Consider the following 22,385-nt stretch of genomic DNA (forward strand, 5'->3'; position numbering starts at 1 on the left):
AGAACAAAGGCGGAGGTGTCGCTGAGAGGTCCCTGACGTCCTTTGCGGGTTTCTCGTTGACATTCCATTCCTTTCCTGCCAATATTGCCATACAAAGCGGCGTTGTGGGTTAAAGCTCCGAGGGACGAGTCTAAAGAGGGGCTCGTCCGGGATTTGAACCCGGGACCTCTCGCACCCTAAGCGAGAATCATACCCCTAGACCAACGAGCCACTCAAAGCGTGTCACCCCCGCCCCCCTGGGAAACATTTTCCCACCACATAGCAGCCAGCTTCCAACAAGCCAAAGCATTCATTAGACGGATGTTAGGGGAATTAGCTCAAATGGTAGAGCGCTCGCTTAGCATGCGAGAGGTAGCGGGATCGATGCCCGCATTCTCCACGTGATTGTGGTTTGTTGTTAATTGCTCTGATGTCACACACCGGAAGCGTGAAGCTTCACATTGGGTCCACACATGAACGTCTCCGATACGGATGTTTTTTCACAAAGCAACATGGAGCAGGAGCTTAACACTCCAAGAGCATTTTGTTGCCATTTTAAATTGGAATCATTTTCTTTCAATGTTCATTTGTCTTCGTGTCATTTCTGGTAAGTCTTTTTAATGCATTTCATTGTCAGATTGTACACAAGAGCTGTGTGTTTCCTTTGGCCTGTACACATGAGCTGTGTGTTTTCTTTGTCCTAAACGTCAATGCATTTTTCATTTATTCTATGTTTTCGTACATGTTTAATTTGCTTCCTTGTAATGTCCTTGTGTTTGCTGAAATTTTGCGACTTGTGAGTTGTTGGCCCACCGCCAGGGTGACCAGAAAAAGTGCTCAATGTTGCTTGAATTAACTCATTTTTGTCTAGAGCCTGAGTGCTCTGGTAAAAAGGCTTAAAGGGCAGGGGGATTGTTTTGGGGTAACAAACACTGTTCCCTTGGATACCCAAAAAGTCTTACAGGTCCCACCGAGATTTGAACTCGGATCGCTGGATTCAGAGTCCAGAGTGCTAACCATTACACCATGGAACCACTCTTTGCGTTAGGGCCTGACCCGCCGGGTCACGGAGAAAAGGCCACTCGGATAGGGACCTTCGGTTAAACAAACTCTCAAAAGGCTGCCCTCAATGCCGAAACCCGGGATCGAACCAGGGACCTTTAGATCTTCAGTCTAACGCTCTCCCAACTGAGCTATTTCGGCCACAAAAATGCTCCCGGCAGGAATTTTCATGACAAATCACAGCAAATATAGCAGTCGGCAAAAGGAGGCGCAGAGAAACCTTGGCCCGTACGGGGATCGAACCCGCGACCTTGGCGTTATTAGCACCACGCTCTAACCAACTGAGCTAACCGGCCACGGAAAGGCACCAGTCTCTGCCAAGACTGACATGAATGTTCCACAGTGTAGCAGCATCAAGAAGCAAAGCTAAACAAGGGCTCGTCCGGGATTTGAACCCGGGACCTCTCGCACCCAAAGCGAGAATCATACCCCTAGACCAACGAGCCAAGCCGTGCTGTCTTTTTGCCGTGTCACCGAGAGACATGTGACCACAACACAGTCACCAGCTTCCTCAAGCAGTTCCTTGGGATGGGCCTGTTTGGTCCTGCTCCTCTGTTTAGCCACAATGAGCCCTAGTGTTGGGCTGGTGTCAAAATAAGCACTTATCGATATAAGTACATGCTTATTGCTTAATATTTGAAATGGTGTGAGAGAACTCGACTGGTCTGCATAAATCTCGGACCTGAACCCAGCTGAACACCTTTGTTATGGATTACAGGCTCTGAGCAAAACACTCATCACCCAAACCCATCAATGATTTGTTCACAGGGTCACAGTCATTTCAGCACAGAAAAAGTCCTTTGCAAAACTGTTGCAACATAGACGGAAACAAAATTATTTGACATGGTCTGTAAGGCATAGCATTAATATTTGTTTTGATTGGAGAAACTGGAATAGATAAATATGTTTATTTATTTTTAAAGCCAGTTCAGCATCTATGGCTATATTCATGGCGAGAACTGGTTTTTGGCAAAGTCAGAAATGCGGGTTAGGTGAATTGGAGATGTCAAATTGCCCTTCCCTCGGTTTGTGTGTGTGTGTATAGATCAACGTGTCTGTTGTTTTTGGACTGTTTAAGGAAACCAAATAACACAGTGCCCAGAGTAATTCCATGCTGACTGAAGGAGAACATGTACACCCCAAACAGAAAGGCCTCCTGACCCAGCCAGGGCTTGAACAGGGGACCTTGTTGCTGTGAGGCAGCTGTGCTCTGTTTGGGGTGGCAACTGTTTCGCCCCAAACATCTTTATTAAAAGGGGCATCCCAACACTTAGTGTAGTTTTAACGTCAAGTAACATCTTAGATGCCATGTCCTTATCGCATTTTCCAAGTGTTGATCTTAGATTTTAGGAGAAAATTCTGATAAATCATCCGGTAACTAAACTGGACACCATGCATCACTAGCCTGGTTGTATATTTAAGTCTCATAGCTCCAGGCACCTCAGGGTACCTACCCAGTGGCCAGGATGATGTGCCTTTCCCGGCCAGGAGGGAGTAGGACAAATAGCCTGGGTCATTTTTCGGGTTGAGTCAATTGTGTTGTTTGAAATCAACTCATCGCTTGTTAAAACAGCAAGCCCTCCGGTAGAAAGCTTAAAGGGTAGGGGGATCGTCTAGGGGTTAACAAACAAAAGACAACCTCGGACACGGTTTCGACCTGACAAGACCAAAGGCGGAGGTGTCGCTGAGAGGTCCCTGACGTCCTTTGCCTGGGAAACATTTTCCCACCACATAGCAGCCAGCTTCCAACAAGCCAAAGCATTCATTAGACGGATGTAAGGGGAATTAGCTCAAATGGTATAGCGCTCGCTTAGCATGCGAGAGGTAGCGGGATCGATGCCCGCATTCTCCACGTGATTGTGGTTTGTTGTTAATTGCTCTGATGTCACACACCGGAAGCGTGAAGCTTCACATTGGGTCCACACATGAACGTCTCCGATACGGATGTTTTTTCACAAAGCAACATGGAGCAGGAGCTTAACACTCCAAGAGCATTTTGTTGCCATTTAAAATTGGAATCATTTTCTTTCAATGTTCATTTGTCTTCGTGTCATTTCTGGTAAGTCTTTTAAATGCATTTCATTGTCAGATTGTACACAAGAGCTGTGTGTTTCCTTTGGCCTGTACACATGAGCTGTGCGTTTTCTTTGTCCTAAACGTCAATGCATTTTTCATTTATTCTATGTTTTCGTACATGTTTAATTTGCTTCCTTGTAATGTCCTTGTGTTTGCTGAAATTTTGCGACTTGTGAGTTGTTGGCCCACCGCCAGGGTGACCAGAAAAAGTGCTCAATGTTGCTTGAATTAACTCATTTTTGTCTAGAGCCTGAGTGCTCTGGTAAAAAGGCTTAAAGGGCAGGGGGATTGTTTTGGGGTAACAAACACTGTTCCCTTGGATACCCAAAAAGTCTTACAGGTCCCTTCGAGATTTGAACCCGGATCGCTGGATTCAGAGTCCAGAGTGCTAACCATTACACCATGGAACCACTCTTTGCGTTAGGGCCTGACCCGCCGGGTCACGGAGAAAAGGCCACTCGGACAGGGACCTTAGGTTAAAAAAACTCTCAAAAGGCTGCCCTCAATGCCGAAACCCGGGATCGAACCAGGGACCTTTAGATCTTCAGTCTAACGCTCTACCAACTGAGCTATTTCGGCCACAAAAATGCTCCCGGCAGGAATTTTCATGACAAATCACAGCAAATATAGCAGTCGGCAAAAGGAGGCGCAGAGAAACCTTGGCCCGTACGGGGATCGAACCCGCGACCTTGGCGTTATTAGCACCACGCTCTAACCAACTGAGCTAACCGGCCACGGAAAGGCACCAGTCTCTGCCAAGACTGACATGAATGTTCCACAGTGTAGCAGCATCAAGAAGCAAAGCTAAACAAGGGCTCGTCCGGGATTTGAACCCGGGACCTCTCACACCCAAAGCGAGAATCATACCCCTAGACCAACGAGCCAAGCCGTGCTGTCTTTTTGCCGTGCCACCGAGAGACATGTGACCACAACACAGTCACCAGCTTCCTCAAGCAGTTCCTTGGGATGGGCCTGTTTGGTCCTGCTCCTCTGTTTAGCCACAATGAGCCCTAGTGTTGGGCTGGTGTCAAAATAAGCACTTATCGATATAAGTACATGCTTATTGCTTAATATTTGAAATGGTGTGAGAGAACTCGACTGGTCTGCATAAATCTCGGACCTGAACCCAGCTGAACACCTTTGTTATGGATTACAGGCTCTGAGCAAAACACTCATCACCCAAACCCATCAATGATTTGTTCACAGGGTCACAGTCATTTCAGCACAGAAAAAGTCCTTTGCAAAACTGTTGCAACATAGACGGAAACAAAATTATTTGACATGGTCTGTAAGGCATAGCATTAATATTTGTTTTGATTGGAGAAACTGGAATAGATAAATATGTTCATTTATTTTTAAAGCCAGTTCAGCATCTATGGCTATATTCATGGCGAGAACTGTTTTTTGGCAAAGTCAGAAATGCGGGTTAGGTGAATTGGAGATGTCAAATTGCCCTTCCCTCGGTTTGTGTGTGTGTGTATAGATCAACGTGTCTGTTGTTTTTGGACTGTTTAAGGAAACCAAATAACACAGTGCCCAGAGTAATTCCATGCTGACTGAAGGAGAACATGTACACCCCAAACAGAAAGGCCTCCTGACCCAGCCAGGGCTTGAACAGGGGACCTTGTTGCTGTGAGGCAGCTGTGCTCTGTTTGGGGTGGCAACTGTTTCGCCCCAAACATCTTTATTAAAAGGGGCATCCCAACACTTAGTGTAGTTTTAACGTCAAGTAACATCTTAGAAGCCATGTCCTTATCGCATTTTCCAAGTGTTGATCTTAGATTTTAGGAGAAAATTCTGATAAATCATCCGGTAACTAAACTGGACACCATGCATCACTAGCCTGGTTGTATATTTAAGTCTCATAGCTCCAGGCACCTCAGGGTACCTACCCAGTGGCCAGGATGATGTGCCTTTCCCGGCCAGGAGGGAGTAGGACAAATAGCCTGGGTCATTTTTCGGGTTGAGTCAATTGTGTTGTTTGAAATCAACTCATCGCTTGTTAAAACAGCAAGCCCTCCGGTAGAAAGCTTAAAGGGTAGGGGGATCGTCTAGGGGTTAACAAACAAAAGACAACCTCGGACACGGTTTCGACCTGACAAGACCAAAGGCGGAGGTGTCGCTGAGAGGTCCCTGACGTCCTTTGCGGGTTTCTCGTTGACATTCCATTCCTTTCCTGCCAATATTGCCATACAAAGCGGCGTTGTGGGTTAAAGCTCCGAGGGACGAGTCTAAAGAGGGGCTCGTCCGGGATTTGAACCCGGGACCTCTCGCACCCTAAGCGAGAATCATACCCCTAGACCAACGAGCCACTCAAAGCGTGTCTCCCCCGCCCCCCTGGGAAACATTTTCCCACCACATAGCAGCCAGCTTCCAACAAGCCAAAGCATTCATAAGACGGATGTAAGGGGAATTAGCTCAAATGGTAGAGCGCTCGCTTAGCATGCGAGAGGTAGCGGGATCGATGCCCGCATTCTCCACGTGATTGTGGTTTGTTGTTTGTTGTTGTTAATTGCTCTGATGTCACAGACCGGAAGCGTGAAGCTTCACATTGGGTCCACATATGAACGTCTCCGATATGGATGTTATTTCACAAAGCAACATGGAGCAGGAGCTTAACACTCCAAGAGCATTTTGTTGCCATTTAAAATTGGAATCATTTTCTTTCAATGTTCATTTGTCTTCGTCATTTCTGGTACGTCTTTTTAATGCATTTCATTGTCAGATTGTACACAAGAGCTGTGTGTTTCCTTTGGCCTGTACACATGAGCTGTGTGTTTCCTTTGTCCAAAACGTCAATGCATTTTTCATTTATTCTATGTTTTCGTACATGTTTAATTTGCTTCCTTGTAATGTCCTTGTGTTTGCTGAAATTTTGCGACTTGTGAGTTGTTGGCCCACCGCCAGGGTGACCAGAAAAAGTGCTCAATGTTGCTTGAATTAACTCATTTTTGTCTAGAGCCTGAGTGCTCTGGTAAAAAGGCTTAAAGGGCAGGGGGATTGTTTTGGGGTAACAAACACTGTTCCCTTGGATACCCAAAATGTCTTACAGGTCCCACCGAGATTTTAACTCGGATCGCTGGATTCAGAGTCCAGAGTGCTAACCATTACACCATGGAACCACTCTTGGCGTTAGCGCCTGACCCACTGGGTCACGGAGAAAAGGACACTCGGATAGGGACCTTCAGTTAAACAAACTCTCAAAATTCTGCCCTCAATGCCAAAACCCGGGATCGAACCAGGGACCTTTACATCTTCAGTCTAACACTCTCCCAATTGAGCAATTACAGCCACAAAAAAGCTCCCGGCAGGAATTTTCATGACAAATCACAGCAATATAGCAGTCGGCAAAAGGAGGCACAGAAAAAATCTTGGCCCGTACGGGGATCTAACCCGCTACCTTGCCGTTATTAGCACCACGCTCTAACCGGCCACGGAACAGCACCTGTCTCTGCCAAGACTGACATGAATGTTGCACAGTGTAGCAGCATCAAGAAGCAAAGCTTAACAAGGGCCCGTCCGGGATTTGAACCCGGGACCTCTCGCACCCAAAGCGAGAATCATACCTAGACCAACGAGCCAAGCCATGCTGTCTTTTTGCCGTGCCACTGGGAAACATTTTCCCACCACATAGCAGCCAGCTTCCAACAAGCCAAAGCATTCACAAGACGGAGGTAAGGGGAATTAGCTCAAATGGTAGAACGCTCGCTTAGCATAGGAAGGGGCCCAATCTTTGCGCCCCCGCACGCAAGCGAAAAAGACGCAAAAAAGCGGGTAAACGGTGCCAGATCTCGCCAGCAACAATGTTCGGGATATTTTCCTCTGCGTTATGTCATGTTACAGTAGTTTTATTTAAATTTGAAACAAGTCACCCTCCGCGGGCTGGACTCGAACCCGTGGTCTGCGTGATGAAGTATCCAACAAATCCTTACAAAAAATGTACTGTAGTAAAAACATGGTTACCACAAAATAAACATGGTTTTGCTAATAGTAAACAATACACAAAAAAGCATGGTAACTACGCTTTTATCACAAAAACATGGTTAATTTAACTGCGCAACTATTTAGTTATCTATATGGCATATCATTATATTGATTTATATTTATTATTTTTTGTAACTTTATATTATTTTTTAAAAGAACATAAAAATTAATATAAACCATACTACACTTTTACCACAAAAATATGGTTAATTTAAGTATGCCTCTATTATCTATGATCATTATATTGGTTTATATGAATAATTTTGTGTATATTATTATTTAAAAGAATATTACCAGTTTATGTTTATTTAAACATTTATAAAAATCATGGTATCTACACTTTTACCACAAAAAATATGGTTCATTTAACTGTGCTTCTATTAGTTATCTACTATGACATATCATTATATTGATTGATATTCATTATTTTGTGTATATTATTTTTTTATAAAATATTACGTGTTTATAAGGTAATGTAAGTAAGGGTACCCACCTGCACACCTTCCTGGGCACCCCAAAGCTCTAATCTGAGTGCATGCATTCACCTGAAAACCTCCCTGTCCAATCGGCATTACAGGTCAGCATACTTACCTGCTCACTTACCCGTGTACTTACCTGTGTCTGTCTCCTGGAGTACAGGAAGAGAAGCGAGGAATGGTCACCTGCAATTCACCTGTGAGATACAAGGAGAAGTTGGGAACACTTACCTGCAGCTCACGTAAACACCTGAAGAAGAGGAAGTGGAGTGACTCACCTGTGGCCACGTGAAGAGTCCCCAGCGACTCGGACACCGCCCTCCAAGTTCCAGAAAACTGCCTTTTAAATATTTTCCCCCTTTCCCCATTGCTTTTAATAAATATTGATATATTTTATTCTCCTCTCGTCTGCTTGGTGATTGGGGCATTTTGGGACCTCCTCGGGGTGGAAACTGAGGGAGGAGCGTGACACACGATAGGGGTGGTCCGCTCTGTCCTGTGACAAATAATAGTACAACTTACACAGGTGGATGTAGTGCTAACTGTGTTAAGAGTTTTGAAAAAAGTATTGAAAAATCTGTCATAGCAATCGTACAAATTTTTATTGCCATGTACAGTATAAAGTAAAAATACAAAATACTAACAGAAAAAGCCACTGAAGAATAAAGCAAAAAAGAAACTCTCATCCAGGCCCGGCTGCAGGATGAAATGACTGAGGGGGCATGTGAAATTGTTGAGGGGGCTTGACTTTATACCATCAATGATACACTGAGATCTTGCTTTGAAAAGACATATTTTTAAATGCAGCAGTCAATAAAACACTCCATATGCAGCTGCACAGCACAGGTAACCAGAAACGCACTAATGATGATAGAGCATGAGATATTATTTGATAGACTAGTAAGCAGGGCTTGACATTAACTTTTTTGCTCACCAGCCAAAGTGGCTAGTTGTTTTCCAAAGCTACTAGCCACTCAGCATTTTCACTGTCCACAATTTTGTTGCTGGTAAAATACATTTTTTATGATTAAACTTGACTTAATCATAAAATGACTTTAATTCAAGCAAATTTACTTGGTTTAGCTATATTAGATGCAGATTGAATTTGCCCACCCAAATTAAGACTACATTTATTAGCTGGTATATACCAGGTATATTAGTATAGATCATATCATATATTTAGGTGCATGAAAAACATGCTAGTAAGGCATAAATAGGTTAGCTTTGAATGAATATATTAAAAGTGGAGCAGGGGTGTATAAGATTAACTGAAAAAATAAACACAAAACCCCTCGACAACCATTTTAAATATTTATTAACAGCAGTAAATACTGTCAAGAAATGTATATGATTTTTACTCTCAACTTGTTTATGCAGATTGTATTTATATGCTTGATCATGGTTTCTGTTAAAAGTGATTTATGACTTTTAATGACAAATGTCGAGAGGGAATTATTGTTGTCCAAAGTAGCCTACATTAAAATGATGCTCGAACCTCTTAGCTGGCGGGTTTCCTTTGATTTCGTGTGCATTCAGGTATGCGCTATGAATTTCTCTCCGCACGCAATTTATATCTCTTCAATCACTTCCATGCACTTGTTTTATCTTTCCCGAAGTGTTTATGCGCTCAGACTGCGTCCTCTTGTGCATTTGCAAATCCATCAGCTCGCGTGCGCGCTCTGGAAGGTGGCGCTTTGGTCCGCAACGCTCCGCTGATCGCGCGCGCGTCTCAACCAACGGTCTTTGTTTGTTGCGCTGGGTGCAGAGTGCTCATGGGAGTTGTAGTTACGGGTGTCGCATTGCGCATTGTTTATCATTTCGCATAACTTTTAAGAAAACTCCAATTAAAAATTTTATTCAACCTGCCAAAGTGGCTAGTCGGATTGGCTGTCTTACCCGCCACAGCCGAAATCTACCCGCATTTGGCGGGTGTTAATGGCAAGCCCTGCTAGTAAGTGTGAATTAAGAATGTTTAAAATCTCTAGCCTGGTGGTCAGGACATGAATGGGTCAAATCAGCAGATTTGCAAAGGTTTATTTATCTCCAAATATAAATTAAAATTAGCAGGATAACTGTGCAGTATACCACATTATATAGCCTATGTCCTATGTGATTTCCATATAGACAAGAGTATTCAACGGCAATAAACATCTGCAATAAATATCCTAACTACATTATTTCTCAAAACTTTGATTATTCCGCATATGATTTGAAAATTAGAGGAGATAATTTATATAACGCCAATGGACGTCTCATATAAATATCCACATAGGCTATAACTTAACATAACAGCATAATAAAATTAATAAACAGAGAAGGAAGCAGGATTGACATGTAAATTGTATTAATATTACCGGAAAAACAGCAGTATAACTGAAATAAACTCTTAGGTAGGCTAAATGCGCCAAACACACTGTTAACCGCAAGTTTAAATAAAAGTGGATAAAACATTATTACATTTTTGTCATATTAAGCTTTATATGACAAAAATGATATTTAAAGGAAATGTATTCTTACAGTTATTCAAAGATGCACAAATTATTCCATAGAGCCTATTATTTCCTGCACGTTTGTCTCTGGCCTCGCTCTGTTATGTAATAGCTGCTTGACAGGTGCGCATCCTCGTCTTTCAAACAAGTATAATTGTAACCTTTATAATAATAGAGTAAACTTTATAGTTGCTTCCACTGTGTTTGTCTGATATGAATAACACGCGTCGGCAAATTATTATTATTTGAAAATAATTTTTATTTATTATTTGCAAATTATGATCTTAATTGAATAGATTTTTATTGCTTGTGAGGGACCTGAGCGGTCAGGAAAGAAGAACACCAAGGGCCCTATTTTAACGATCTAAGCGCATTGTCTAAAGCGCACAGCGCAACGTCTAAATGGGCGTGTCCGAATCCACTTTTGCTAATTTAACGACGGGAAAAATGGTTTGTGCGCCGAGCGCATGGTCGAAAAGGGTAGGTCCTATTGTAATGGGAGTATTTTGGGAGTAACGTGCAGTAAACCAATGAGAGTCTCGCCTCTCATCCCCTTTAAAAGCAAGTTGCACTGGCGCTATGTCTAATCCCTATTTAGATGACGAACTTAACTGAAAAACTAAGCGGAGGAAGAAGATCCCCAGTTTAAAATTAATGTTAAATAATTGTGTTGTTTTTCACTTGTATTGAAATTGTTATTTTTTTATTAAAACCTTTAAAACCCGTTTTCTTTTAGTCATAGAAGTAAAAAGCAGGCTTGTAATTGCTTTAAATGTATGGCTATCCAATATCATCAAAGCATAATTTACAAGTATGTAAGATAAGGTTTGTACTCTAAAAATACTTTATTTGTAACACACAGGAGATAAAGAATTTACAAACGGCTCTCCTCACGTTTCAGCACTTTGGACAGTGGTTTTTTTAGCAAAGAGTTTTTTTAAGCATTACTTTAAAATGTTTCTCATCTCACCATATCCACAGGTACAGAGTCATCATATACAATAAATCCATGAGGTAGCATTAAAAAAAACATTTAAAAACAGACGCATTTGTTCAAAGCAAAGCATTTATTTACTTACCAGGCTGCAGGTGAAGCAGCTCTTTGCGCCTTCTAACGTCTCATAATTAGTCCTCATTTATGTCCAAGAGACTCAATAATAATCTTTTACATTCAATCCTTTAATCTTTCATATTTAAAGCATTTTTGTGCTGCTGCGCATTCATGTACTTTGTGATAAGCAAACCCGCGTTGTCCTCCCGTTTATAGGCGCATTTTACTAATGCGCTCTTTAAATAACATAAAACAAATTGCGCCATTGACTTTAGAGCAGGTTTTTGTTGGTCAATGGCGTAGTCTATTGTATTTGCCTCAAAATAGCAACGCGCCAACAATGCGCCTGAACACACCTCTTTTTCAGACCAGAACGCCCATGGGCGCAAAAGGGGGGGCAAATGCATTTGCTATTTAAACAACGCGGCGCTAAACAGGAAAATTAGGGTGGAAACTAGCGAAAGACACTTGCGTCGCGCATTGCGCTGCATTGCGCCGGGTGTAAGATAGTGCCCCAAGTCTTTTTGGAAAAATAAATGGGTCTTTATTTGAACCCAACTGAAGTCAACCAAAACAGCATACAAAATCAAAAACTTGTTGCAACAAAGAACTAAGGACAAACAAAAAGGAAACTAATCAGCTAAACCAGACCAACCAAATGAACAAAGCAAACGACTTATAAAGGGAAAGATGGGCCCATTACAATACAAAAGGGGAAACAAATACACATTACACTTAACATATAACATTAAACAAAGTCCAAATATAATCAAGCAAATACAATTTGAATTAAAGCTCAACAAATATTACAAATTTAACTGAATCATAAACGGACAACTAAAGAAATTAATTTAAAGACTTCCATTCTCATAAGTCCTCCCCCATACATTCTTAACACATGGTACATCCAGTAGGAACCATTCCTTTAAATCTCGGTTTCCAACAGGACTCCAATCTTTGTCACTCCCAGGACATAACGGCTGAACATAGATATCATATAGAAGACTAGGGCTGCGTCCGAAACCGCATACTGTATAGTAGGTACTGAATTAGATGAAGTACCTACTTACTTGGCGTTAAAACAGTAGGTACTGTATAGTATGAATCCTGGTAGTATGAATGAGATTCGGACGTACTACATCCGCCATGTTGTTACATCACGTGACATACGTCGTCATCACGTCGTGTCATTTCAGCGCGAAAACAGCGGCGTGCCCTTCTTCTTCGTTGGATAACTCCTCGTCCGGGGCATCATGGGATAGTGAAGCGTCCATCGTATGCACACTGCAAAATCTAACCGGAAGTAGTAGGTCATCCGGGTACTTTTCGCATACTGTTTTTCGAATACTATGTATTCGGACATACTACTCGCCTCGCCTACTGCTTTTCGCGTACTATATAGTACGTAGTAGGCGGTTTCGGACGCAGCATAGATGCCCTATTGGCCGCTGGGGACTGAGAAATACGGCGGCCATCTTAAACCGGTCGTACTCCTAGTTTCGTTGTATGGCAGCAGATAAGATGCCAGAGCACTGTGGAGCATTTTCCTGTTCTAATCGGCAGACCATTGCAAATAGAGCCCGGAGGATTATTTTCACAAGTACTTTTTAACATTGCGGTACTATTGGTAGTATTTTGTGAATAGAATATAACCAGAAAATTGAGAAAGAGCCAGGATTATTGATTTTACTGTATTAAAATTGTAGCCAGCTAACGTTCGCTAGGCTATGTTTACTGCAGCAGCCGTTGTTCACCCTGCAAGGAGAGGTGGAGTAAAGTAATAATTACAAGAGTTTCTCTGTTGTGAGTATTGTGTAAGGCGCTATATAAATGTGTATTCTTATTATTATAAGGTGCTGTGTGAGCTGCGTGATCCGCCGTGCTTTAACAAGCTAAGCTGTCAACAGTCATGCACGTTGTGCGGGAGGATCTGGAACAGAGGATGTTTTCCTTCGTAGGGAGCACATTGAGGAGACTCGGTTTGGAATCGACAACTATCAGTCTGACTCGTTGTCATTGGTTGTGTCTGTGTTTTTAAAGATAAGGCTCCACCATGTTGCCAAACTCACCTCTCTTGAACTACAGAAAGGGAGCACGGGAAAGAAGCTCTGCAAAACAGTCCCCTTTCAGGGGTGGATGTGTGTGTGCGCGCGTGTGTGTGTGTGTGTGTGTGTGTGTGTGTGTGTGTGTGTGTGTGTGTGTGTGTGTGTGTGTGTGTGTGTGTGTGTGTGTGTGTGTGTGTGTGGAGAGGGGGGGTTACAAATCATTTTAAATTGTTTCTTTACCTTATTAAAAAGTCTTATTTTACTGCAACTATCTGTTTCTGCATCTTTGTCATATTTATAGTGTGTGATTTATAATATATCTTATATCCTACACCACTGATTTTGATTTTGGACTCACTTTAGATCTTATATCAGAATATTTTATTACTGTTAAGTGAATATTCATTCATTCCTACTATGAACATTAAGTGGCGCTGTCCACATTAGTGTTTGTAACACTAATATTCTAAACATAAATCTTGACAAACTATATATTGTTGGAAAGCTCAAAGAGTATAATTTTCATATTTTATTACCATTTGGGGAAAATTATGACATAGTGAGAGTCAGTTTCTAAAATATTACGGGCCCACACATAGGCCAAATTTGTTTTTGCATATAACACTAAAACCCTTCTCTAAACCTAAAAAATCATGACAAGCTATATATCATCGGAAAGCTCTCAGAATGGAGTTTTAATATTTCAAAACCTTTTTGCATGAATAATAATGCGGTGACAGTAATTTATTTGTTTGTGAGTATACAAGAGTACAAGCGTATGTGGCAAAATCTAGTGGCAGTTGTTGGTAAAACCATTAAAATTGTGACACAAACATCATTTTTTGTGATTTTAACTTGAAATTTGGATCACAACTACTTGAGACATATTGCTTTATGTTAACATTATTTATTGTGTGAAACATTAACTTTTATGTAATTTTATTTATAAATTAATATGTTACTGCATTATTTTATATATTAAAATAAAGGTAAACGGCTATAAAAAATATTTATATTTAATATTTTTACTTTCTAACTCATTTGTGAAAACCCTAAATTGTCTTCTTTAAAACAAGACCAAGATTAGGTTTCTAGCCCAAAGAATCCCAGAGAAATATTAATTGAAAGATGTACATCACATTGTCACCCTCCACTCAAACGGGATTTGCGGCACATAAGGGGTTAAAATACGCCGAACCATGTGTCCTGTATCATAGCTCCATGAATGACCTTTGCAGCAAAAAAACCCGCGTGAAAATCTGTTCGGTATTCACTGAGATATGATTAATTAAATGCGCTGATAGCTCATTCCACCAGTCATACAGATTACACTGAGTGGAGCAAGTGACCGATCTAAGATGGCGGCCCCATGTCTCGCCGCGCCAGTAGGCAGTAGCGGTCGATAGGGCGTCTACTTATATGATGTCTATGCGGCTGAAGGCTTCGGTAGACCAACACCACTCATTACGGTAAACTTAAACTCAAATAGAAAGAAGTATAAATGACAGATACAACATAACTAATTTGTGTGCACTCCAAATCAGAAATGATGTAAATGAACATGTAACATTAACCAAAGACATAAAGAGTAAGTGACTTAACTGTTGTGTGTGATGAATGTACATATTCTGAAATAAACTGTTTTAATGATTAAATCAAAATGAACATGTGTATGCAAAGGTGTGGTGTGGTCTACATTACCACTAATGGGTGGCTACTTCCTGGGCCCTCACATTGCTGCTTCCACAGACATCAGGGTGTATTTTACAAATTATAGGCTATTGTTTTACCAGTGCTTATGTGTATTTAAATGTCTGAAATCTAAAATAAACATTATGAGGTTGAAAACACTAGTGTTGATATATAGTATGACAGCGCTGAGCTCGTCCGTGTGGCTCAGCGTCAACCAACGCAAAAGACGTTTGAATCTGGCAGTAATGTCACGTCACTGAACATTCAAAATCCCGTATGGGGATAAGGTTAAATTATTATTTAACTCAAAAGGATGAACATTTTATTTGTAACCATGAATACAAAAATAAAACAGAGGGGGCACAAATCAGATCTGAGGGGGCAATGCCCCCTTTTGCCCCCTCGTGGCGCCGGGCCTGCTCTCATCTAATCTATTGCGTTTCTATTTGGCCACATGTTCTCATTCACATCACACCTGATATCTTCTCTGGCAAGGCATCTTGGGAAGAATCCTTTGCCATGTCTTATCCACCTCTGACAGTGTTCAGGTGTGATGTCTGAGAATGCCCATCTATTGCATCCAGGTGGGGCTGGAGGAAAACCTCTCCCTTGTCCTGGTGATCTTGCTACCCATTTGGTCTTCTGCTGACTCTTGCAGACATATCTTATTTTTTGTGTTGCTCATACTGTTCCTTTTCCACACAAGATTGACCTAAAGAGGTTCTCTTTTACTCTATTGTATACCATATGCAATCGAAAGAACCTGAGTGTGTTTCTTAGATGAGAATCAGCTGTGATTTATATATTTGCATTGGTACAATAAGATGTTTTTCATTCCAAATGAAATAAAATACAGGGTATAAATTTGTGTTTCAATTCATCATACAAATAGCTGTTTACTTTGACTAGTCAGGTTTAGCACATAATGTTATCTGTTTTGACATGCTGTGTGAAAGCATTTGTAAATTTGATGTTAAAAATCTATTGTTTTGGTCTTGTTTGAGCTTGTGTGTAAAATAAGTTCAAGCATTTTGAATTTGTGTTAATTACACTCTAAAAATGGCTGGGTTATTTATAACCCAAAATGCTGGGTTGAGTCTGATTGGTTGTTTTGCTTGATTATTTTTTCACATTTTAAACACTTTTTGGGTAGTTTAAGTTTTCTGGTTGTTGGGTTAAAACTGCTGGGTTATTATGCTGGGTTGTTTGAAAAGGCCCACGTGCTTCGCGCCCTTGACGTTTGAATGTGCTCAGCAACGGTTGTCGTGAAAGGACAGAGCCACTGAAAGCAGTTGTTTCAAGGTAAGTTTATATGTTTTTGTGATGAATTTCATATGAATATAAACAAGATTATAACATTTTTCAAAACAACAACGTGTTAACTTATACAGACCAAGATGACAGGTGTCATCTTATGCTAAACTCCAATAAAACAGAGATACTTATTATTGAACCGAATCGCTACAAACATAATATGTCAGATTACAAGTTGCACATAGATGGCTGCACGGTGGTGCCATCTTCCACGGTTAAGAATTTAGGCGTAATGTTCGACAGCAATCTATCTTTTGATAGTCATATCGCCAACATCTGCCGCACAGCATTCTTCCATCTTAGAAATATCTCAAAAATACGCCATATGCTGTCTGCATCAGACGCAGAAAAGCTTATACATGCTTTTATGACCTCTAGAATAGACTATTGTAACTCGTTACTCGGGGGATGCCATGCAAATCAGGTAAACAAGCTACAGCTGGTTCAAAACGCCGCCGCAAGAGTGCTTACTCGATCTAAAAAGTATGACCACATCAGTCCAATTCTGGCATCTTTACACTGGCTACCAGTTAAATATCGTATACAATTTAAAATATTACTAATCACCTACAAAGCCTTAAATGACCTAGCGCCTTCGTATATTAAAGAACTACTATCAGAATACAATCCATCACGTAAACTGCGCTCACAAAATTCTGGTCACTTAATTATCCCTAGAATATCAAAAGTGTCTAAAGGTGGTAGATCCTTTTCCTACTTAGCCCCTAAGCTCTGGAATGATTTACCAAACAATGTTCGAGTATCAGACACAGTCGATCAATTTAAATCTAAACTTAAGACATTCTTCTTTAACAAAGCATTCACATAAAATGTCCAGTAAATGTACATTTCCCGCAGTAGTTAGTTTGTCCAGAACAAAGCACTCACATACCTCATATGGGTAATATACTTATGCCGCAATAGTTAGCCTGTCTGGAACCGAGCCGACTTGAACCACTATAATGTTTGACACTTGCATTGCATGCGAACGGCCCCTACGCTAATAGAATTCTGTTTTTCTCTCCCTGTCTCGTCCTCAACCACGAGGACCATGAGACAAACAGACCCAGTTCCGGTTGCTGTGAAGATCATTGCATCACTGATCCACTGGCTGTCCTTCAACGTGATGACCAGCCGATGCCCGACCAACGACCACCGGCTAAACCAGTTTAATTCGCTTACCCGCCTCCTATCCCTACCGTTTCTATATATATATATATATATAAATATATATTAATTCCTCCCAAGGGTTTTTGTCCTTCTAGGACTTTTTCCCATTGGGTTTTTTTTCCTAGAGGGTTTTTAATCCCAGGGAGAGTCAGCCAACTTTGGCTTAATTTAGCACTTTACAGTATACGTTACTTTATTAATATGCTCGCTTGTACGGTTTAACCGCTTTCTCTACTTCTTTTATTATCTATTGATTTTCTGTGTTCTCCTCTACATCTTCTCATGTTAAGCTGCTTTGCAACAATTAACACTTGTGAAAAGCGCTATATAAATAAAATTGAATTGAATTGAATTGAAGTGTAATTTAGAGCAAGGACGACTGTTACCTCAGATCCCCACTTACACAAATTGACTTGAATAATCGTTCTAAGATGTTTAATATGGCATATTAATAAAATCGATGTTACAAAATCCCCAGCCAACGGTTGATTACGTTAACTCATGACAATTTCTGTAACGTTAAGCCTTTAACAAAGCGAGGCAAAACCGGTACCGAGTCAACCTCCGCAATACAACTTCGGCTTTTTGTGTCACACATGCGCATAGTTTTCCTAGCTTAGCGATAGCGACACAATTAAATTCAATTTAGTGGCAAACGAGTTGCTTTCTTGTCATTCGATATAGAAAGACAGACCGCGAGCACAAGTACAAACAGCACATTCAATTTACCGTTGGTACGGCAGGTAACTCGTCGATAAATAAAAACGAAGCATTTTCAAGAACCGGTGTCTTATATGTATATTGCTTGGTCCTCTCTTTTAAAATGAAATGATGTTTTATTAACATAGTTCGGGAGGAGCATGTCAAATAAACCACTTAAGTACTTCCAGCTGTCTATAATCAGTAATCAACTCTAGTACCATCAGCTGTCTCCAATCAGTAATCATCTTATCTACCCAATTAGCACAAAGGCAAGCCATATATAAGCCACAGTTTAACTCTACAAAGATCCTCTGCAGTCTCCAGAACAGGTTTGCTTAATAGAAAGCCATCATGTCAGAGATTGAACTTTACCCATCAGACGATGAATCTCTTTACTCACAGGATGCTTCATCTATGCCTGCAACCCCAATGAGTGCCGCTACACCAGCAGGTAGTACCACCGAGTCTCCAGCACGTGGTCGCCAGCCAATCCGAGACGACAACTCCACTCAAAAACGGAAAAGACAGCGATCACCCCCACCAATGAGAAGCAAATCTTCATCCCCGTCTGCATCATCATCATCATCATCATCATCATCCTCTTCTTACTCACTGGCCCAGCCAACCATTCCAGCAATACAGAAATGGACAGTGCAAGGTCTTAAACAAGCATTAACCAACGCGGACATCAACTACCACAGACGAATGAACAAAGCACAACTATATGATTTATACACAAACCTTCAGTCAACATGCACCCCCTTTAAAACACCATCTCCATCGAAAACCTCCAAAAAGACTACAAGCAAGACAAGTAAAGGTAAAAAACCACCTACCTCCATAATACAGGTTCCATCCACTGCAAGACCAGTCCTGCGTCGACCAAGCGGTAAGGACAATGCGCCTTCAGCAAGCCTGGGGCGGTCTCCAGATGCCATTGCTGCTACACCACAACCTCCAGCCCATCATCATTCAGCAGGGCTTTCCAGTATTGTCCCCCACTCGGATATACCTGTCAACAGCAGCAACCGTCCCCCCTCTAGCGTGAGGATGCCTCCGCTGGCGGGGGAAACACAACCCATTAATAATATTCATCGTTCGCGGCCCGCGGCTCCTGTCGTGAGGCTGCCTCCGCCTGAGCTGCGGGCCCGGACTTTTTCCCGAAATCCTCCTACCCAAGCTATCCCTTCAGATCCACAAGCCAGCAGCGGTGACCGTCTCCCCTCTAGCGTGAGGCTGCCTCCGCTGGCAGGGGAGGCGCAACCCGTTGCTAATATTCCTGGTTCGTGGCCCGCGGCTCCTGACGTGAGGCTGCCACCGCAAGAGCCGCGAGCTCGGACAATTTTCCCTGGTCTTTCTCCTCAGCCTCCCTCTAACCCTTCTCTTCAGCAATGGCCTACAGCAAACCCTAGCACGAGGACGCCTCCTCTAGCGGCGCAGACCCAGTCGACCCATTTTCCACCTCAGCACTCTCTGTCCTTGCCGATCGCCTCCCAGGTTCCAACAGCTGTATCAGACACAAGATCACATCAGTTGTCAACACTGGATTATCTTCCCCAAAACACAATTCCCCAGGCAAAATCCCCTTTCTCCCTGTTTACAGCTACCCAGATGCCTATACCTCCAAACGCCATTGCTTCGGAACCACCCCCCGTAGCCAGCAATATCAGAGCGCAGATCTTATCAGGTGCAGATATTGATTTATCATCTCTACTTTCTCTTTTACCCCCATCTGATTCTAATCGCCAGATTGATTGCGGTGATTTTTCAGTAACTTTAAAAAAACAAAACACCCCATCATCCCGAATTCTGTCATTCACAGAATTTAGCATAGCATTCGCTAGATACACAGAAATCATCTGCGCTGTTTTTCCCCATAGGAGGCGCGAGCTCAATGATTATCTTGCGATAGTGGCTGAGCTCGCTTTATCCTATGGGGGATCGCATTTTTACACTTATCACAAGCTGTTCGCAGCCAAATGCGCCGCCCGATTAACTCAGTGGAATCAATGCTCATATTGATGAGCACTAGACATAGATCTACATAACAGAATTTTCTTGGGCGTTCGAAATATCTCTTGCGCAGTCTGTAGGTCAGTCGCCCATTCCACCACATCATGCCCTCAGGTAAATCCATCCATTCCACCAATTTCAGTTCCTAACCCAGATAGATCAACCAGCTACGTTCCACGACCAGCCACCGCAAACTTCAACTCCTTCGGAAGAGCCTCAGCCTTTTCCAAAAATCACCAGGTCTGCAACCACTTTAATACAGGCGGCTGCTCAAGACAACGCTGCCGATTTCTCCATATTTGCAATTACTGTGGCGGCGCTCATGCCCGCACCATATGCCCTGTAAAGAAAAGTAACAATAAAAATTCAAATAATTACTTGTCGACTCCTGTGAATATTTTACGTTTGTCATTAGAATTGTCCCAGCACCCAGACCCTGAATTTACTGAATATTTGCTGTCTGGCCTCGAGCATGGTTTCGAACCAGGTCTCGAAAGCATCCCCTCACAAAATATGATTTGTGATAATCTCCAATCTGCTCTCATAGAACCAGACACAGTAGACAACCTAATTAATAAAGAAGTTGCCTCAGGCTTCATGATCGGACCTTTCGATACCCCCCCTTTCGAACACTTTCGCATCAGCCCTATTGGAGTGGCTACAAGAAAATTTTCCGGTAAAAAACGCCTAATAATCGACCTCTCTGCCCCGCATAATTCCCCGTACCCAAGCATAAACAGCCTCATCCCGCTAGATGAATTTTCTCTTCACTACCACGACATTGACCAAGCAATTTCATTAATAAAAAACGCCGGCCGTGGCGCATGGCTCGCCAAAGTCGACATTACTTCGGCTTTTAAAGTCATGCCCATCCACCCAGATTGGTGGCATCTATTCGGCGTCCGATGGCACGAAAAATATTACTTCGCTGTCCGTTTAACCTTCGGATGCAAAAGCAGCCCCAAGATTTTCGACATGCTATCAGAAGCAATTTGCTGGATTCTCTCCAACAATTATGCAATTCCTTACCTTATTCACCTGCTCGACGACTTCTTAATCATTTCGCCTCCCGATGCTATTCCAGCAGCGCATCTCATTACAGTCCAAAAAGTTTTTTCCAAGCTAGGCGTTCCAATCGCCCAGGAAAAAACCAGCGGCCCAGACACGTCCATCGAATTCCTAGGCATCAATCTGGACACCATAAAATTCCAGGCTTCCCTACCCAAAGAGAAAATCAATCAAATAATTCTGGTCTCATCCACGCATTTAGACAGCCCAAATTGCTCTAAGCGAGAACTTCTTTCGCTGCTCGGCCATCTAAACTTCGCAATGCGCATAATCCCACAAGGCCGCCCTTTCATCTCACATCTGCTCTCCCTTGCCTCCTCCGTTGTCAGGTTAAAAGACCAAATATCTCTAACTAATCAATGCCGTGAGGAGCTAAAATTATGGATAACCTTCCTTAAACAATGGAACGGATTATCTTTCTTTTACAAAACTTTAGCTTCCCTTCCATCCGACATCCAACTCTACACCGACGCTGCCCCCTCTATTGGCTTTGGGGGTTTTTACCAAGGTCGTTGGTTCGCATCCACCTGGCCATCGCAGCTTCTAGACAAAACCCGTTTCTCAGCCTCTTCAGCATTGTTCGAACTCTATCCTCTTGTTGCAGCAGCATTTCTATGGGGTAAAGAATGGTCCACAAATAACATCATTGTTTACTGCGACAACGAAGCAACTGTGCATTGTATTAATAAAACCCGATCTCACGCACCCTCAATGATGCCACTATTAAGACGTCTTATTTGGATTGCAGCTTGTGACCAATTCATTATAACAGCTAAACATGTACCAGGATCAAAAAATCAAATCGCTGACTCTCTCTCACGTTTTGCCTTCCAGAAATTCAGACAGCTGGCTCCAGAAGCGGACCCCAACCCAACGCCAGTTCCTCACTATTCAGAATTAATCTTCCCATAAACCACTCCTTGAGACCATTGCTTGACGCTTCTCTCGATTCAATTTTTCAAGCCTTTTCCCCCAGAACTCTCCAATCATATTTAACAGCTTGGAGATGTTTCAAAGCCTTCCATTTAAATTACAACCTCCCCTTCCCAGATTTTTCTCTGCTCACAATTACGTCGTTCGTCTCCTACCTCAACACAGCCAAAACCCTCCAAGCGGGTTCCATTAAAGGCTATTTAAGCGGAATCCAATTTTTTCACAAATTAATTTTCGGCTCTCCCTCCCCAGCTTTAACAAATTCACAGACATCACTGCTCATTAAAGGAATCCAAAAGACCCATCCCACCCGCCCAGACGCTAGACAACC

General features: G+C 42.2%; 13 non-coding genes and 1 pseudogene across 13 annotated transcripts; 3 read left to right on the forward strand and 11 right to left on the reverse strand.

The window, feature by feature from the left end:
* Window positions 1-138: 138 nt before the first annotated feature.
* On the reverse strand, window positions 139-210 carry trnap-agg (transfer RNA proline (anticodon AGG)). The gene has a single exon. It is a non-coding gene; the product is annotated as a tRNA-Pro (tRNA).
* A 96-nt stretch (window positions 211-306) lies between these two features.
* On the forward strand, window positions 307-379 carry trnaa-agc (transfer RNA alanine (anticodon AGC)). The gene has a single exon. It is a non-coding gene; the product is annotated as a tRNA-Ala (tRNA).
* Window positions 380-941: 562 nt separating this feature from the next.
* trnaq-cug (transfer RNA glutamine (anticodon CUG)) lies at window positions 942-1,013 on the reverse strand. Its single transcript has one exon. It is a non-coding gene; the product is annotated as a tRNA-Gln (tRNA).
* A 96-nt stretch (window positions 1,014-1,109) lies between these two features.
* Window positions 1,110-1,182, reverse strand: trnaf-gaa (transfer RNA phenylalanine (anticodon GAA)). The gene has a single exon. It is a non-coding gene; the product is annotated as a tRNA-Phe (tRNA).
* An 81-nt stretch (window positions 1,183-1,263) lies between these two features.
* trnai-aau (transfer RNA isoleucine (anticodon AAU)) lies at window positions 1,264-1,337 on the reverse strand. The gene has a single exon. It is a non-coding gene; the product is annotated as a tRNA-Ile (tRNA).
* A 78-nt stretch (window positions 1,338-1,415) lies between these two features.
* Window positions 1,416-1,487, reverse strand: trnap-ugg (transfer RNA proline (anticodon UGG)). The gene has a single exon. It is a non-coding gene; the product is annotated as a tRNA-Pro (tRNA).
* Window positions 1,488-3,623: 2,136 nt separating this feature from the next.
* On the reverse strand, window positions 3,624-3,696 carry trnaf-gaa (transfer RNA phenylalanine (anticodon GAA)). The gene has a single exon. It is a non-coding gene; the product is annotated as a tRNA-Phe (tRNA).
* An 81-nt stretch (window positions 3,697-3,777) lies between these two features.
* Window positions 3,778-3,851, reverse strand: trnai-aau (transfer RNA isoleucine (anticodon AAU)). Its single transcript has one exon. It is a non-coding gene; the product is annotated as a tRNA-Ile (tRNA).
* Window positions 3,852-3,929: 78 nt separating this feature from the next.
* trnap-ugg (transfer RNA proline (anticodon UGG)) lies at window positions 3,930-4,001 on the reverse strand. The gene has a single exon. It is a non-coding gene; the product is annotated as a tRNA-Pro (tRNA).
* Window positions 4,002-5,356: 1,355 nt separating this feature from the next.
* On the reverse strand, window positions 5,357-5,428 carry trnap-agg (transfer RNA proline (anticodon AGG)). The gene has a single exon. It is a non-coding gene; the product is annotated as a tRNA-Pro (tRNA).
* Window positions 5,429-5,524: 96 nt separating this feature from the next.
* On the forward strand, window positions 5,525-5,597 carry trnaa-agc (transfer RNA alanine (anticodon AGC)). Its single transcript has one exon. It is a non-coding gene; the product is annotated as a tRNA-Ala (tRNA).
* A 570-nt stretch (window positions 5,598-6,167) lies between these two features.
* Window positions 6,168-6,239, reverse strand: trnaq-cug (transfer RNA glutamine (anticodon CUG)). The gene has a single exon. It is a non-coding gene; the product is annotated as a tRNA-Gln (tRNA).
* A 389-nt stretch (window positions 6,240-6,628) lies between these two features.
* On the reverse strand, window positions 6,629-6,698 carry trnap-ugg (transfer RNA proline (anticodon UGG)). The gene has a single exon. It is a non-coding gene; the product is annotated as a tRNA-Pro (tRNA).
* Window positions 6,699-18,391: 11,693 nt separating this feature from the next.
* On the forward strand, window positions 18,392-22,064 carry LOC129454687 (uncharacterized; annotated as a pseudogene).
* The last annotated feature ends 321 nt before the right edge of the window (window positions 22,065-22,385 follow it).

The sequence above is a fragment of the Misgurnus anguillicaudatus genome, chromosome 20 (genome assembly GCF_027580225.2).
Source record: "Misgurnus anguillicaudatus chromosome 20, ASM2758022v2, whole genome shotgun sequence".
NCBI lineage: Eukaryota > Metazoa > Chordata > Actinopteri > Cypriniformes > Cobitidae > Misgurnus > Misgurnus anguillicaudatus.